An 18,416-nucleotide genomic window follows, 5' to 3' on the forward strand; every position below is an offset into this window, starting at 1 on the left:
CATGACCATAATACCGTAATCGTAGGGTAACAAAGAGAGGTCCGAGATCACTTATTTAAAGGCAAAGTTTTACAATTAATTAGGTAGCCGTAATCAATTAGGTAATTAGGTCCACATTAAAATTAATACATTAAGATCAATTAAGCCATTAGGGTGGATCTTCATAAGGGTATCCCACACGTAAGGTGGAATACCTATCCGGCCGTCTCCTCGGAAATATGTAAGCCTTTACACAATTCAACACACGGGTTAAAGCATCGAGATAAAGTACAATTTGAAATTGTACCATAACACAACAGTCATTAAATCAGACCAAATAATGCAGAATTATAATGAATATTGATCGGATAAACATAAGGCAGAACAGCAAAGAAACAAAACAACCACTGTCCCGTTCGCCCCTGCTTCGCCTAGCGAAGGCTTAGCGAGGGCTCGCTCCAGGCTCGCTTAGCGATGTGCTAGCGAGCGGCGACGGATTTTGAGTTTGACAGCAGCATGATCTCCGGAACCCTGACCTTCATGGCATTTAATTATAGGAATAGCATGGACAAACATTCAGGATATTCAGACATACGTAGATTCATGCATGAAATCATATTACACATCCGAAAATTTAATCATGATGCCTTATATATGTAAAGATTATCGATTAAAAGCATAACATTAGTGATACGCAAACCTGTTTGTAATTGAGCTTGGTATCGAATGGAGTTGGGCGGCGGTAGCTTCGGCGCGGATGAGCGGCCTTCAGGGTTTCTTTACTCGGAATACTCTAAGTTGAGCTCCAGGGTTTCTATGCCAGGGTTCCCGTCCGTCTTCCTCTGTTTTTCGTCCTCTCCTTTTTCTGACTGAAGCTTGGCTATTTATAATGCCTTTGTTGTGACCTAATGGGCTCAGAATGAAGCCCAAAAATTCTGATGTTCGCAAGCTTCGCTAGGCGAAGGAGTTGCTCGCCTAGCGAGCAAGCTAGTTTGGGCTTTTTCTGGATTTGGTGCTTCGCCGGGGCGAGTGTCATAACGAAGGGTTCGCTAGGCGAAGGAATTGCTCGCCTAGCGAGCAGGCTAGTTTGGGCCTTTTTCTGGAGTGGGTCTGTTGTGAGCTGGCCTTTTGTTCCTTTAAGATCAGTGCCTTGCAGAATAAGTCGGAGTGCCTTGAAAAATGCCTTGTAATATCAACGGGCAAATTTTGGGGTATGACACATCTGCTGTATCTGTTGGAGCTGTTGTTTGTTTGTTGGGATGGGATGTTCTACGAGAGATAAGCCCATTACCCAGGCTTGAGTGTACACACAGGTTTTAGAGTGGATGATCATGAGGCTTGCGTGGCATGTTGCTACGTTAAGTCGTTCGTGAAGAACCACACCCAAACGAGGTTTCTCTTGGATATATTATGTCCTACGGATGTTCCGTAACGACATGATGTTCCTTTAGAAATCGTCGACTCTGGTGACCATTTCCCGAGAACTCAGTCGAGGTCTCTCCTCCGAGACGTGATTATGTTAGCTCTGGTGGGCGCATTCTCGCTGATCAATCCGAGGACCCCGAGACTGGGAACTTGCTTTAGGATGTCCTGTTGAGGGGAGTCAGTGGAGGTCTTTTATCCCATAATAATGCCAAACCTTCAGTGGTAAACGTATTATTCGCGACTGAAGGGATGAAGTTGACGAACTTCTGTTCTTAGAACCTACCAGTGAGGGGCGGGCTAAATTCAGGAAACCTTAACCTCCAACCAACCCGGTTTTCTGGAGCAGAGCTTTGATCTTGTATTATATTCCTCAGTGGTAGCATGCCTGATGCTTTGCTTTTCCCCTTAGGCAAATCTCATCTTTTCCATCTGAGTCTAAATCATAGGTTGATTCATCTTCTTTATCTGAGTGTGTGGTGGCCATAAGAGATAGATTTGCTTCTCCCTCGTTTTTGTCTGAATATTATCAAGTCCATCACATGTTGTCATGAGAATTTTCTTGAACTTGTTTCTGAATCTTTCCTTCTGAAAGGTTCCTTTCTTTGATCTTTCTTTTTGCAGATCAGGATAAACAGCCCTGAAGTGACCAGACTTCTTATAGTTGTAACAACTCTTCTGATCATCTGTATTATTCTTGGAACTAGACCCTCTGAAGCTATTACTTTTACCAGAGAATTTTTTGTTCCTTATGGCTAGTTGCTTGAATCTTATGATGATAAAGGCCATTTCCTCCTTATTAAAGTCACCATTATAAACTTCTTTATCAAAAGCTTCTTCAGATTTCTAGACTTTGGAGGATTTGACAGTTTTACCACCGGATCTTTCAGCAACATACTTTAATACCGGTGTTTAGAATTTAATCATTGGCTCATCCCCATTCAATTCCATTTCATAGATATGGAGTTTGCTGATCATACTTTCAAGACTCATAGTACTCAGGTATTTAGCCTCCTGAATAGTTGTAACCTTGGGTTTGTACTTAGCAGGAAGACTCCTCAAGATCTTCTTTATATGGTCAACAATAGTGTAACTTTTGCTCCGGATATGAAGGCTTGATACAAGAGTTTGAAACCTAGAAAACATGGTTTCAAAGTTCTCATCATCCTTCATCCCGAACAACTCATAGTGTTGAACAAGAATATTAACCTTCGCTTCTTTCACTTGTTGATTCCCTTCATAAGTGGAAGTCAACGATTCAAAGATAGTCTTAGTTGTAGACTTATCAATGATTTTAATATATTAAGAGTGAGGTAGAGCCTCAATCAGAATACCCCTTACTTTGTGGTGTTTTATGTAAACTTTCTTTTGGGCTAGTGTAAGAGTTTTTCTATCTTTCACCATCCCAACACCATCAATAGTCAAGTCAATGACATCCTCAAGTATATCCCATAACTCATCATCAAGGCTAATGATTTAATTATACATTTTTCTCTTCCACCATTCAAACTGAGTGGAATCACCACCGAACAATGATGGTTTAGCAGAATAATGACTTTTCTCAACAACACAATAGTCATAAGAAATAGCAAGACCAGGCATGATATTGTAAGTAAAACTCTTAGGATCGATTCACTGTACCACGGTTAAGTATTTAGCATAACCCGTGCTCTGATTCCAATTGAAGGTGAGAAAAATACATCAAGACTTCCTGCTTAAACCCTCTGGTTTAAGACTTTCTCGCTCAAGCACGCAGGGAAAGGACTTCTTCTACTTTAAACAAATTGTGCAGTAGATAAGATAACTACTATACTTTGATACACAATCATAAGTATAACAGTTATGCAACAATCATAAAGGTTTTCAAACTTTATAAGATTTCTAAGATAAATCTAAGATAAGAAATCTTAAGATTTTGTACTATAACTGTTACAATAACAACTCAGAGTTATGCTAAGATCTTTCTATATGTTGTGATATTGTAACCTTTCTTTGAGTATTCAACTTCCTTTTATAGAGATAGAAAAAGAGTCGTTAGAGGTTTGAACAACATAAAACTTAGTGAAGAAGTATGCCAAGAGAGATGTTGGAAACTTCCATCTGGTCTAAAGCTTTATCCACTGAATAATAGCGTTGCTCTCAATATCTTTCATCGCAATAGATATCTACCAAAAGGTAAAACAATATAAAGATGCAACATCCCTTTTTCTTGAGCCTTGTACAACTAAAACCCTAGTTGACTTTGTCCAGAAATCTGGGGCTTTGATAAGACAAGACCACTTTGGTTTAGGGTACATATCAACTACTCTTCACACTTTCAGAGTCTGAGATGTCATGAGAAGTTGGGTCATAACGCCATGGTCTGATGCCTTCAGAGGCGATGAACTAGATCAAATTCTGACCAATCAGAATCAGACTTTAAATTACTTCTCCACATATGCTAACAATTAGGATTAGTTCTATGCTCGTGATCCTGCACACTTAAACAAAATGTTAGCAAACCCTATTGTTCTTTAAACACTTTGTCATCATCAAAACCTTTTAAGGGCATAAATAATTCTTATTTTAACAATCTCCCCCTTTGTGGTGATGACAAGTAAATGTATTTAAGAATAATGGTTAATGATTTAATTAACACAGTCTAACATCAGAGACTGAGGTTTGTAAGCCCCCCATAAGTTAAACAGTCCATTAAGGTGAGGTTTGTAAGCTCCCCCTAAGTCTATCTGTCCATTAAGACGAGGTTTGTAAGCTCTTCTTAACTCCTTATCTATGTTAATTTAACCCTATAATTTCAATCAAAAAATTCTAATATCAGGGTCTGAGGTTTGTAAGCTCCCCTTGAGTTTGACAGGCCTTAGGTTGAGGGTTGTAAGCTCTTCCTTTATACTGGCAGTTCATTAAGATAAGGTTTGTAAGATTTTCCTTAAATCCTTTTATTTGTTTGATTAAAATTAGTTATTTAAGCTCATTGATATTAAGTTCATTCATAAGAAATTAATATTAAAATAATAATATGTTCAAAAGAAAGCATTACACAAGATAATAAATAAATAGGGTTCAGGTAAATTAAAAGCATTAGAAAATACTTTTAACCTTCTTAAATATTTCCATGACCTTCTTCCCCTTTTTTCATTAAGAAAAAGATAAGAAATTCAAAAACCGATGACACATATGCGTACGAACCATAATTTTCAAGGTGGTCAAAGATAGATTCTGACTACATATATTCCAAGAAACAGTAAGTTCATAGGCACAAGACTCAAAGAACACTGTCTTCAGAATATAAGAGATTCTACCTAGACTCTATAATAATAGATGTATAGCATAACATCAACATACAACTTAATAAGAATCACAAGACTTGGAAGAAATAAGAAAACATTCAAAGCAGAGAAGAACGATTTTGCAAAATAAATTTGTAACTCAATGAGAAAGGATGCATGAGAGGGGAGAAAGAAACAAAAGAAGGAGGTTGAAGAACTTGCAAAAACTCATAAAACTACAGAGGAAGGTACATCTGGTGGAGTTGCTGAGAAAAACAAGCTTCCAGCAGAGGATGAAGATGAAGAGTGGGATGAAGATTATATGGATTTCTTGGAGACTTACAAGGGAACAAACTATCAAGAAGATCAGGACTGAAGACCCATGTAATAGTGTTTTAGGAATGATCTTGTAATCTCCCTTATGAATAAAGTTTCTTTTTTTTCTCTTTAGTAAACATTAACAACCTTTTAACTCCTCCAATTATGTTTATGCTTATGAATCAATCAGTCAGATAAATAAATCAAGATAAAAGATGCACACAAGAGACATTTTATAAATATGAACAAAGAAGCTATAGAATAAAACAAAACACACACACAAATGTTTCGAAAGAAAATAATCTGACAGAAGGATTCAAGACAACAATCTTTGCTTTAGAACGACATAAATAAATAAGCAAGCATGAGTTGATGACAGAGGGGCAGATCCATATAAAATAAGAAGTTTCATATCACTACCCAACATATACTATGCAAGATAATTATCAAACATGTGGCTGTAATCTGAAGCAAATAATCCACCTCTAAAGTCTCAGAGTATGATAATTTATCAGAAGCCACTTTTTATCAGAGGAAGTTTCCTAGCCTCTGTTTGGAGCTACTTATGAGAAACATTAGATTTTGATACTATGACCAAACACATGCATTAATCTTCAACATAGACCATGTTCGGATTCTTTTTGATGAAATCAAGCCTTTCAATAGCCAAGGATTTTGTAAATATGTTATCCCTTTGATGATCAGTACCAATGAACTTAATATCTATAACACCCTTCTCAACATAGTCTCTTATGAAGTGATGTTTAATCTCAATATGCTTAGTTCTGGAATGTTGAAATGGATTCTTTGTTAGACAGATAACAACATTATTATCATAGAAGATAGGAATACTATTACCACAAATCTGATAATCCTCTAACTGATACTTCATCCAGAGTAGCTATGTGCAACACTTAGCAACAAAGATGTATTCAGCTTTTGCTGTAGAGAGATAAATAGTTGTTTGTCTCTTGCTAGCATGGATATATATATTAATATATATATATATATATTATATATATATATATTATATATATATATATTATATATATATATATATATATATATATATATAGGGGGGGGTTGATTTCCATGGTATGTCAAGGCTAACTCTTAGCCTTTTACATTTAAATGATCACTCTAAGACGCGACGTGTAACACCCGAGGTCAGAGAGGCCGAAGAGTGGTTACATGTAACATCTGAGGGCGATGGAGTGGTTGTCGATGCATGATGCATGACAATGAGACACTCCTAGCAGCTTCTAGGGGGAAAACCGAATTCACATCGGAATGAGAGGGATCTTGAGGCTATGCAGGTTCGGGACTGCATGGTTGAATGAAGGCTTATAAGGATTAATTGGTACTACCTATACTAACAAGACGCATCTTCTTTTCGATAGCCCAATAGATAAGAAATCCATAGTTAAGCGTGCTTGGCTTGGAGTAGTATTGGGATGGGTGACCTTCTGGGAAGTTTCCCGGAAAGTGTGTGAGTGAGGACAAAACATGCCGAAAAGACCCGTGTTGGTTTGTGGGGTTAGTCGATAATCCTGAAAGCAGTTTGGGGTGTTACAAATGGTATCAGAGCCATACCTCTCCCAGTACGATGTGGTTCGGGGACGAACCAAGCGGAAGCTGGTGGGCATGTAACACCCGAGGTTAGAGAGGCCGAAGAGTGGTTACATGTAACATCTGAGGGCGATGGAGTGGTTGTCGATGCATGATGCATGACAATGAGACACTCCTAGCAGCTTCTAGGGGAAAAACCGAATTCACATCGGAATGAGAGGGATTGATCGCTCGACTGGGTGAGTCGAGAATGGGATACAAACTGCAAGTGCACAGTTCTATCGCGTAGTTTTAAAAGATATCGATCCCACAGGGACTTATGAATCGATATACCGTTATCTAAGGTTACTACGTAAATCTAAGGTGAAAATGTTTGATTGTTTGGGAAAAAACTAAGAGCTAAACTAATATCTAGATTAAATATTAATAAGACGGATATCGGTATGTAGTTCGTCAAAACTAGGGAATCAAGTCTTTGTCGGTTTCTTGGTTTTAAAATGAATCGTTTCGGTTAACTTTATTGGTTAAAGGTTCTATCTCAAACTCTCGCTCTGTTGAATAAACCATGATTTTATATTAATGTTGCTGTCACTTATAATTAAGTCAAAAACCATATTTTGAAAACAATAAAGTTGCAGAAACTCTTTTTAAGAAAATACTGACCGTTTTAAACACCCTTATCTCAAACTCTCGCTCTGTTGACTTAGGTTATATAATTAAATCCAAATGCTTAACTCTCGTCCTCACATTCAATCTTTAAAAATACTTTTTGGAAAAGGTCAGAATTTAATTAACTCTAAAACTTGCTCTCGCCCTGATCTAGAATTAATGCCTAACTTACACTGTCCAGTTAAAATCTCAAACTCTCGCTCTATTGATTTTAACTTCTTTATGTCTTTTACTTTTGTAAAAAATCTTGTTATTAAACCTGTAAGTTGAAACCGTAAAAAGATTGATTTTGATTTTAAGTTTAGATAGACCGACTCAGTCTTGATCCCTTATTCTGCTTACTTTACATACCGATACCTAGGCAAATTAGCCAGACATGCTAAATAAATAAGAACTTATATCATGCATAAACAGACTCATTCCAGGCAGATAATATAGATAAAGAATAAAACAAAATATTAAATAACGATTAAAGAACCTGAATGCGTAATACAATGGTCTTGAACACTCCACCACAAGCCGGTAGGATTTGTTCTTGGATTCTTCAATTAAACAGTAAATTAAATCAAGGAAATAAAACTGGAATATAACGTAAGGTTAAATCCAGTATAAAGTTGCACAATAGTTTCCGGTGTAGAAACTATTATGCGAAAAAATATCTAAAAGTTAAAATTGGAAAGGTAAATTTGCAAGGGAAAAAAGAATGTAAAGCTTGCAAAAGAAATAAATAAAATAAACAATGCTAAGTGCTGGAAAGGAAAAAATAAGCAAAAGGCGTGAAAAGAAAATTTGGCAGAGCTTCGGCAATGTGAGCGTGGAAAAACCGGTCCTTTGAAACTTCCCAATTAGCTGCTATTTATACAGCTGCTGGTGTAACTACTTTTCAAGGGTTTCCGTGTGCGTGGTCTCGTTCCGAGGGTTAAGCGTGCGTGGAAGTAGGCTTCAACGTGGTCAGTTGAGTTCCTTGCGCCAAAAATATAGAGGACTGGTGTGACGTTCGTCACACCTTGTGTGACGCTCGTCACAGGAGTGCTTTTAGTGTGACGCTCGTCACAACCCTTGTGACGCCCGTCACAGTCATAACGTGCACTTTCTTTGGGCTGGGCTTGGTCTTTGTTATTTGTTTCCTTTTTATTCCTTTTACACCTCCTTTTCTTCCCTTTTTCACTTTTGCTTCAAAATGGATACCTGACATAAATAGCAAGGAAATACTGCATAATATCTGATAAAATGAGATAAACTAAAGTAAATGATAATATAATCTAATTGAATTAAGTCTTAAAATGTGATATAATTTCGTGTTATCAAACTCCCCCATACTTAAATCTTTGCTTGTCCTCAAGCAAAATTCAGTATAGAACTTGTTAAAAGTTTTAGCCAGATGAAATTTCAAAGCACACATCAATTCGTACTAGGTTGCAAATGGATTTTTGTTTAGGAGGACTTGAGTTTAATCTTGACATCAACAACTACCGTTACAACTTAGATAACCCTACCCTATGCAAATCAGTTCAAGTACCCTATGATAGCTATCCTGGTTCCTTTAGTCTTATTTTACCCGTTTTCATTCTAGCGAAATCACATTAAGCCCTTTATCTTTTCGCGCACAGAGTGGAGTAACCGGTTAGTGATTATGATCCGCTTTTAGCTAGAAGTTCTGGTACATAAGTCGGATAACTTCATTATTCAGTCCATTGCAAATTGCGGGGGATCGAACCGTAGTCCGCCCTACCAAGTTCAGTACCAGATTCCTACTGAACCAACTCATAATGGATCTTTCGTATTGTGCTTTTGCATGATCTGCAACCTTTAGATTAAATGATCTGGTAAGGATCACCTAATTTAATTAGTGCATTTCTTGATATATTTATATATTTTAGGTTACTTTGGGGATCATTCACTTATATTCATCGGCCCTCCACGTAGTTTGCTATTAAGATGGTGCTGACTTCTGTATAAACTACTTGGGGTTGCCATAGAACTAAAAGTTCAAGGAATCGGTATAATAGGTACTTTATCCTGATCTAACATATTGAGGTTCTCAGAGTGTTGTTACGGTAATGATTTTGTTTTGATCTCACTCAAGTTTTATAAAGTAAGCAACCTTTATACTTATTGGGTGTGTTAAAAAATTTTTTTTTGTTATGGCTCAAGAAAATTGAGGGGAATAGATAATAAGAATTTTTCACACTAGGGACTTGACTTAAAATAAATATATATTATAATAATTTTTTTTTTTTTTCTAATAAGAAAGGGAAATAACAATGAAAGGGAAAATAACATACTTGAAAAATGGTAATAGGAAGAATATTGTTTCCCCCCCATACTTAAACTAAACATTGTCCTCAATGTTTTAAGGGAAAGAAATACAAAATGGAAATGCAAAGAAAATAACAACTAAGGTTGCCTTCCGCCTCTGGTTCTTGGACCTGGTGATCTTTGACGTATGTCTAAGTTGTCGAACCTGCTGAACAATTCAGTAAACCGCTGGTCGGTTATGGCATTCCGAGCGTCCTGTTGCTGTTGCATTTGACGCATCATCTGCATCATCTCTACATTCTGTGCCTGCATTCCATCGATAGCATCCATAATGTCGTCGTTGGTCGCAGGCCTTCGTCGTCGACGACGTTGGGAGGATGGGCCGGCTGCATTACTGGAAGGGTTGAGCGGGGCTGAATGTTGTGTAGGAGGATGATCACCTTGATCCATTTCTTCAAACTCATCTGTTTGTGGGTTTGTTTGTAAAGGCTCGGTGGTTTCAGGAGCGTTTAGATCGTAGAGGTGGCGGTCGGGGTTTGTGACATCAGTTAGGGCGATGTTTGGTAGAACAACGCTTGGGACAGCCTGGTTGTTCACCATAAGATAATATCCTCCGCCGACTCTGTTTTTAATCAGGCGGCTGGAGCGGCAATAGCTGATATCCATAGACAGGGGAGGTAGGGATTCTAAAGTTTGGAGTCTATCCCCTAGGTGTAGGCCAAGTGCTATGGAGGTTATTAATCCACCAATTATAAAGGGTTGCCGGCCTCTAGCACATAAGGTGCGGATATGATGAAAGAGAAAAGAGGCGGCGTTTACCTGAGTATCCGGTTCGAAAACGCATTGGAGGAAAAATAGCTCCTTTGAGTTGACCTTGCTGTTGTTTGGTCTTCCAAAAATTGTGTTTTGCAAGATGCGGATGAAGTACCGGATAATGGGGTTATGTATATGGGAGAGAAGGAGTTCTTCCCAGTTGTAGGTATCTATACCGGTAATTTTCTTAAAAAAGCCAAAAACGCCAACTGTGTTCCAGTTTGAGTTTGGAGGGATTCTGGGATGTACCTGACCTTCTATGGGAAATTGTAACATGGTACTCAATTGGTTTTGGGTTAAGGAGTACTCAGTGTTGAACATGCGGAAGGTTGCGGTACCGGTTAAAAATTCGTCTTCACCGGCGGGAGTGGTGTAGTCGTATGAACTTAAGAATTCTAAGGTTAGGGATGGGTAGGTGGGTTGATTATGAGTGCAAAGGAAGGTTAAGTCGGCTAGGCGGAGCATCCATTCGATACCTTGGAGTAATCCTAATTGTTGTAAACAAGTTAAATCGGGATACCTGGTGGAAGCGACGCCTCGCTGTTGGAAACGTTCGAATTGCTCTTGCTGGTAGTTGTCATCTCCGGATCGGAAGATGATATTTCCGAAATTTTGATTTCCCGCCATTGTGATGAATTTTTGAAGGGGTGATTTGGAAAGAAATGTAGTTGATATGAGAGAATTGTTTTGTGGTGAATGAAGGAAGTTTTGGTAGGTATTTATAGGAGAAGGATTGGAAGATAAAAAGAAAAAGTGGTTGAAGAGTAATTAAGTGTGAAAAATGAATGGGGAATGTAAAAAAAATTAAAGTGTAACGTTCGTCTCCAACGGCTCCCTAACGTTCACATGTCTGAGGGGCGTTACGCTCGTCACAAGGCTGTGACGCTCGTAACAGGCAATAGGCGTGCCGTCCGTTATGGGTAGTGTGACGCTCGTCACACATTTCTTTTTGGAAAGGCTTTCAGCAGCGCCTCACAGAATTACTTTGGTAGGTATTTTAATGGTTCATTTTGCTTATGATCATTTTTAGTCTGCAGTTTTAATGTATTGTGCACGCTTACTTGCTTTGTATAATAATAATAATAGGTAACAACAGTAGAGCATAATAGCCATTGCATAATAAAATTAACTAAACAGCTTCAATAAGAATGATCATAATGTATTACAGGGAAAAAAAACAATGAAATGAAATAGAAATAAACATGAATTCGAACAACATTAATGAAAAATCTAGCCTAAAACTAAATAACTTAGAAAGAAATAACTAAATTCCATCTATCTTCGGATCTCTGGCCGGAGGGGCAAAAGAGTTAACATGATGCCGTAACATACGTAACTGACTTGCCATGCTGCTCATGTATTCTAGGATTTCAAGTCTCAAGTTATGGAAATCTTCCCTGAGGGCGTCTTGTTCTGACATCAAGGCTTCAATGACGGTTTTAATATCTGTTCCTGGCATATGATGTCGGAGATCAGGCATGGCTGATTCTTCGGTCAGGACAGGCTGAGGGGGAGGATCAATATCATAGTAGCCGGAAGGTGTCTGAGGGTCAGATTCAGCAAGAGAGATATGGTCAACATAGTGCTCATAGTCATCACAAATCTCATAATCCTGGATGGATTCAGTGGATCCAGCAGGAGTTGGGGTTTCATTCAGGTTATAGAGCCAGTTCCTTTGATTATGAACACTAGTTCTAGGATCGGGCATGGTGAATAGGCAGAGAACCTGGTTATCAATAATAAGCTCGAACTCATCAGACCCTATGTTTGCTATAAACATAGTGTTGAAGAGGAAGGGTATACTCATAGTGGTAATGCCACAAAAAGGGCTAAGGTCAAGCATAGGCTGACGTAATCCAATAGCATTACCTATCATAGTGATCAAACCGCCTATTCTAATGGGTGCTCGCTCATCCTGGATAAGGTGGTCCAAATTAGCTAACATAAAAGTAGCACCGTTTACTGGACGGTTCTGGGAAGCACAAAATATGATGAAGAGTTCATCACGTGAAACTGAAGTACTATTTGGCTTCTTCCCAAATAAAGTGTGGGTCAGGATCTTATGGAAATAGCGAAAAGCCGGGTTATGTATGTTTCCAGAGAGAAACTCATGTTCTTCGGGCTCATCATTTCCAGTCAGCTTACCCCAAAAGTGTTCAAGCTCTCTATATTCAAAAAGTTCTTCCTGGCTTACAGTGAATGTATCAAAGGAGGTAGGAAAACCCAAAAGGTTGGTGAAGTCTCTAATATTAAATTGGTACTCCATATTGAACATTCTGAACTGGATAAAACCTCTGCTAATTCCTTTTCCATGGCTAGGTAGATAGATTAATGAACTAAGGGATTCTAGTGTGAGTCTCCGGTAGGTGGTGAAATGTCTCAGGATAGGGGAGGTCTCCCATCCTATCTGATTCAGCAAAAACAGGACACTCTGTCTCAATCCAAGGGCAGTCATAGCCCAATCATCAGCATATAAACTAGGTAGCATCTCTCTAGCGGCTAGTTCTTCAAACTTTCGTTTCTGAGCCATTCCTCTGAACTTGATACCCATACGATCAGAATGTCCCATCTGGTTAGTGTTAGCTAGAGAAAAGAAACATGAGTTTAAGTCAGGATTTGGCCAAATGCCGAAAGAAGAAAAGAATTATTATTATTATATATAGATATATTTTTGTTTTCTTTTTGAATAAATCAATAATGAATACTAAATAGAAATTAAAAGAATAATTAAGAGAAAAATAAGGAAATGATAATAATAGTAGAATAATAAAATAACAAATTAATTTGTGGGTTGTCTCCCACTAAGCGCTTTGTTTAAATGTCGCAAGCTCGACAAAGAAACTGTTAAATATAGTCTATGAGTCCTGGGGGCGTTTCGTCTAAGTGTAGAATTTGCGAATCCTCGTTGGTTTCCGCATAGTGATAATGTTTCAGACGTTGCCCGTTTACGGTGAACGGTTCTGTAGATTGTCCTTTTATTTCTACCGCTCCACTGGGAAAGATTTTAGTGATATGAAAAGGTCCTGACCATCTGGATCGTAGTTTTCCCGGGAATAACTTTAGTCTAGAGTTAAATAAAAGTACTGCGTCGCCTTGCTTGAAGATTTTCCTTGATATACGCTTGTCATGCCATTGTTTTGTTCTTTCTTTATAGATTTTGGCATTTTCATAGGCGTCTCTTCTGAGTTCCTCTAATTCGTTTATGTCAAGGATTCTCTTTTCACCGGCGGCTTTATAATTCAAATTTAAATTTCTAATAGCCCAATAGGCTTTATGTTCTAATTCTACCGGGAGGTGACAGGATTTTCGTAAATGAGCTTAAATGGGGTCGTCCCTATGGGAGTTTTATAAGCAGTTCGGTATGCCCATAAAGCTTCTGGTAATTTCAATGACCAATCTTTCCTTGAAGTGGCGACCGTTTTTTCTAGTATTTGCTTGATTTCTCTGTTAGATACTTCCACTTGTCCACTGGTTTGAGGGTGGTAAGGTGTTGCTATCCTATGTCTCACTCCATATTTAAGTAGTAGTTTTTCGAGTACCTTGGATATAAAGTGTGATCCACCATCACTGACTACTATTCTTGGGATGCCAAATCTCGGAAATATTATATTTTTAAAGAGTCTAGTTACTACTCGGGTGTCATTTGTTGGAGAAGCTATAGCTTCGATCCATTTTGATACGTAGTCAACTGCCACGAGTATGTATTTGTTATCGAAAGAGGATGGGAAAGGTCCCATGAAGTCTATCCCCCACACGTCAAAAATCTCTACTTCCAAAATACCTTTTTGTGGCATCTCGTCACGTCTAGATATGTTTCCCGTGCGTTGACATCTGTCACACTCCTTAATAGCCGCATGTACGTCCTTCCATATAGTTGGCCAATAAAAGCCAGCTTGTAGGATTTTAGAGCAGGTCTTGGATGTACTTGTGTGTCCACCATAAGGCGCAGAGTGACAGTGTTGGATTATATTTTCTATCTCTTCTTCGGGTATACATCGACGGAAGATACCATCGGGGCCTCTTTTGAAAAGTAAGGGATCATCCCAGTAATAGTGTTTTATGTCGTGGAAGAATCGTTTCTTCTGCTGGTAAGATAAAGTAGGTGGAACTATTCCGGCAGCTAAATAATTGACTAGATCAGCGTACCATGGTGTGACAGATATAGCTAAGGTGGTTTCTACTTGCATGTCGGAGTTGTTCTCTTCCAAAGTAGCTATGAGTTTATCATACGAGAAATCATCATTAATGGATGTTCTTTCTGGTTCAAGGTTCTCAAGTCTAGATAGATGGTCTGCTACTACGTTTTCAGTTCCTTTCTTGTCCTTGATTTCTAAGTCGAATTCTTGTAGTAACAAGATCCATCTTAGGAGTCTAGGTTTAGCATCCTTTTTGTTAAAAGGTACCTGATAGCAGCGTGATCAGTGTAAACTATTATTTTGGCTCCTACCAGGTAAGAACGAAATTTATCTAGCGCAAATACCACTGCTAGGAGTTCTTTCTCGGTTGTGGCATAATTCATCTGTGCTTCATCCAGGGTTCTGCTAGCGTAATATATAACGTGAAGCTTTTTATCCTTTCTTTGTCCTAAAACAGCACCTACAGCATAATCACTGGCATCGCACATTATTTCGAATGGTTCGTTCCAGTCTGGTGTCTGCATAATGGGTGCGGAGATCAATGCTTGTTTAAGAGTTTGAAATGCTTTTAAACAGTTATCGTCGAATATGAATTCAGCATCTTTCATCAACAGTCCGGTTAAGGGTTTAGTTATCTTAGAGAAGTCTTTGATGAATCGTCGGTAAAAACCGGTGTGTCCTAAAAAGCTTCGTACTTCTCTCACAGTTCTTGGGGGTTGAAGATTTTCGATTACCTCTATTTTGGCTTTGTCTACTTCAATTCCTCTGTTCGAGATGATGTGTCCTAAAACAATGCCTTCTTGTACCATAAAGTGGCACTTTTCCCAATTAAGCACTAAGTTTACTTTTACACATCGTTCCAGAACTCTTTCCAGGTTTTCAAGGCATTCTTCGAAACTTTGTCCGTATACAGAAAAGTCATCCATAAATACTTCCATGATGTTTTCGAGAAAGTCGGCGAATATTGCCATCATGCATCTTTGAAAAGTTGCAGGGGCATTACACAGACCAAACGGCATTCGTCTATACGCGAAGGTACCAAAAGGGCATGTGAATGTTGTCTTTTCTTGGTCATCAGGGTGAATTGGTATTTGAAAGAAGCCTGAATAACCGTCTAAATAACAGAAATGTGAATGTTTAGCTAATCGTTCTAACATCTGGTCAATGAGTGGTAAAGGGAAATGATCTTTTCGGGTTGCTTTGTTTAGTTTCCTATAATCAATGCACATTCTCCATCCCGATTCGATTCATTTAGTTATAGTTTCTCCTTTTTCGTTTTCAATAACGGTTATGCCTCCTTTCTTTGGTACAACGTGTACAGGACTAACCCATTTGCTATCAGATATAGGATATATAATACCTGCTTCTAATAACTTGGTTATTTCTTTCTTTACTACCTCACTTAGGATCGGATTCAGTCTTCTCTGGTGTTCCCTAGAGGTTTTACAGTCTTCTTCTAACATGATGCGGTGCATACAAATAGAAGGGCTTATTCCTTTGAGATCGGTGATGTGGTATCCTAGTGCGGTTGGATATTTTCTTAAGATATGTAGGAGTTTTTCTGTTTCGAGTCTTCCTAGATCTGCATTAACTATCACAGGTCGTTCAAGTTCTAAGTCTAGGAATTCATATCTCAGATTTTTGGGAAGTGTTTTCAAATCAGGGGTTGGTTTGTTAAGACACTGCGTAGGATCCGGTGTTATTGCTAAGCATTGTTTAGATTTGTCCTCTAAAAGATAGTCTGATGATTTGTCTTCTCCTGACTCTGCTTCTTTTATGCATTCATCGATGATATCCATGAAATAACATGTATCTTCTATTGCAGGTGCTTTCAAGAATTGGGAAAGAATGAATTCAATTTTCTCTTCACCTACTTCGAAGGTGAGTCGTCCTCGTTTTACGTCTATGATTGCACCGGCAGTTGCTAAGAATGGTCTTCCTAGTATAATAGGTGTCGTATCATCTTCTCTAATGTCCATAATTGTGAAGTCAGTGGGAATGTAAAACTGACCTATGCGTACGGGAACGTTTTCAAGGATTCCTACAGGATATTTGATGGAACGATCTGCTAATTGCACAGACATTTTGGTCGGTCTTAATTCTCCCATTTCCAGTTTCTTACATATGGATAAAGGCATAACGCTAATTCCGGCTCCTAAATCGCATAAGGCTTTGTCGATGACAAATTTTCCTATGTGACAGGGTATAGAGAAACTACCCGGATCCTTGAGTTTAGGGGGCATGTTTTGGATTATAGCGCTACATTCGGCAGGGAGTGTAACGGTTTCGCTATCCTCAAGTTTCCTCTTATTAGAAAGAATTTCTTTTAAGAATTTAGCATATGAGGGAATCTGCGTAATAGCTTCGGTAAACGGAATTGTAACGTTTAATTGTTTAAGGAGATCAACAAATTTTCTAAATTGGCCTACATCTTTGGTTTTAACAAGCCTTTGAGGGTAAGGTATAGGTGGTTTGTAAGGTGGTGGAGGTACATAAGGTTCCTTCTTTTCTAGGGTTTCCTTATTACTCTCTTCCTTTTCTTTAGGTTCACTTTCCTCAGTAGATTTCTTAGGGTTTTGGTTTTCTATCCTTGGGTCAGACGGTCCTTCCACTTCCGTTCCACTTCTTAATATAATTGCATGAGCTTGGCTTCTCGGATTGGGTTGGGGCTGTCCAGGGAATGTACCAGTTGGTGCAGCAGTAGGTGCTTGTTGTTGAGCTACTTGAGATATTTGCGTTTCCAGCATTTTGTTATGGGTAGCCAGGGCATCTACTTTGCTTGCTAGTTGTTTAAGTTGTTCGCCAGTGTGTATGTTCTGGTTTAAGAAATCTTTATTGGTTTGTTGTTGGGAAGCTATAAAGTTTTCCATCATGATTTCCAAGTTGGATTTTCTAGGGGTATTATTGTTAGGATTCGGTTTCTGATATCCCGGAGGTATAGATGGGGCTTGATTTGGAGACTGTCCAGGTGCGTATAAAGCATTATTACTCTTATATGAGAAGTTTGGATGGTTCTTCCAATTTGGGTTATAGGTATTCGAATAGGGGCTTCCTTGAGCATAGTTTACTTGCTCTGCTTGGATTCCAGTCAAGAGTTGACATTCCGCAGGAGTGTGGCCTTGGATTCCACAAACCTCGCAATTCTGAGTTATAGCAACCACGGCTGCTGGAGGCGATACGTTTAAACTTTCAATCTTCTGGACCAAAGCATCCACTTTTGCATTAACGTGATCAAGGTTACTTATCTCGTACATGTCAGTTTTCGGTTGAGGTTTTTCCACATTCGTTCGTTCGGTTCCCCACTGATAGTGGTTTTGGGCCATGCTCTCGATAAGCTGGTAAGCATCAGCATAAGGTTTGTTCATTAGTGCACCACCTGCAGCGGCGTCTATTGTTAACCTTGTGTTGTATAAGAGACCATTATAAAATGTGTGAATTACTAACCAGTCTTCCAAACCATGGTGTGGGCAAAGTCTCATCATGTCTTTGTATCTTTCCCATGCTTCGAAAAGAGACTCGTTGTCTTTCTGTTTAAATCCGTTTATCTGGGCTCTTAACATAGCTGTTTTGCTTGGCGGAAAATATCGGGCAAGAAAAACTTTCTTCAACTCGTTCCATGTGGTGACTGAGTTGGAAGGAAGAGATTGAAGCCATCTTCTAGCGCTATCTCTTAATGAGAAAGGAAAAAGACGAAGTCGAATTGCCTCTGAAGTGACACCATTAGCTTTAACAGTATCAGCGTATTGGACAAATACGGATAAATGAAGGTTTGGATCTTCGGTAAGATTTCCAGAGAATTGGTTCTGTTGCACAGCCTGCAACAACGAAGGTTTAAGTTCAAAGTTGTTTGCTTCGATTGCGGGCGGAGCAATACTTGAATGCGGTTCATCTTGCGATGGAGCGGCGTAATCTCTAAGAGCACGAGCTGGTTCTGCCATCTCGGTTAAAGAAGGAAAATCTTTGAGATCAGGAAGGTCTATAGGAG

General features: G+C 38.7%; 1 pseudogene; it reads left to right on the top strand.

Annotated features, from left to right (window-relative positions):
- Positions 1-17,884: 17,884 nt before the first annotated feature.
- LOC127077177 (uncharacterized) lies at positions 17,885-17,984 on the top strand (annotated as a pseudogene).
- Positions 17,985-18,416: the final 432 nt, after the last annotated feature.

The sequence above is a fragment of the Lathyrus oleraceus genome, chromosome 4, assembly GCF_024323335.1.
Source record: "Lathyrus oleraceus cultivar Zhongwan6 chromosome 4, CAAS_Psat_ZW6_1.0, whole genome shotgun sequence".
Classification (NCBI taxonomy): Eukaryota; Viridiplantae; Streptophyta; class Magnoliopsida; order Fabales; family Fabaceae; genus Lathyrus; species Lathyrus oleraceus.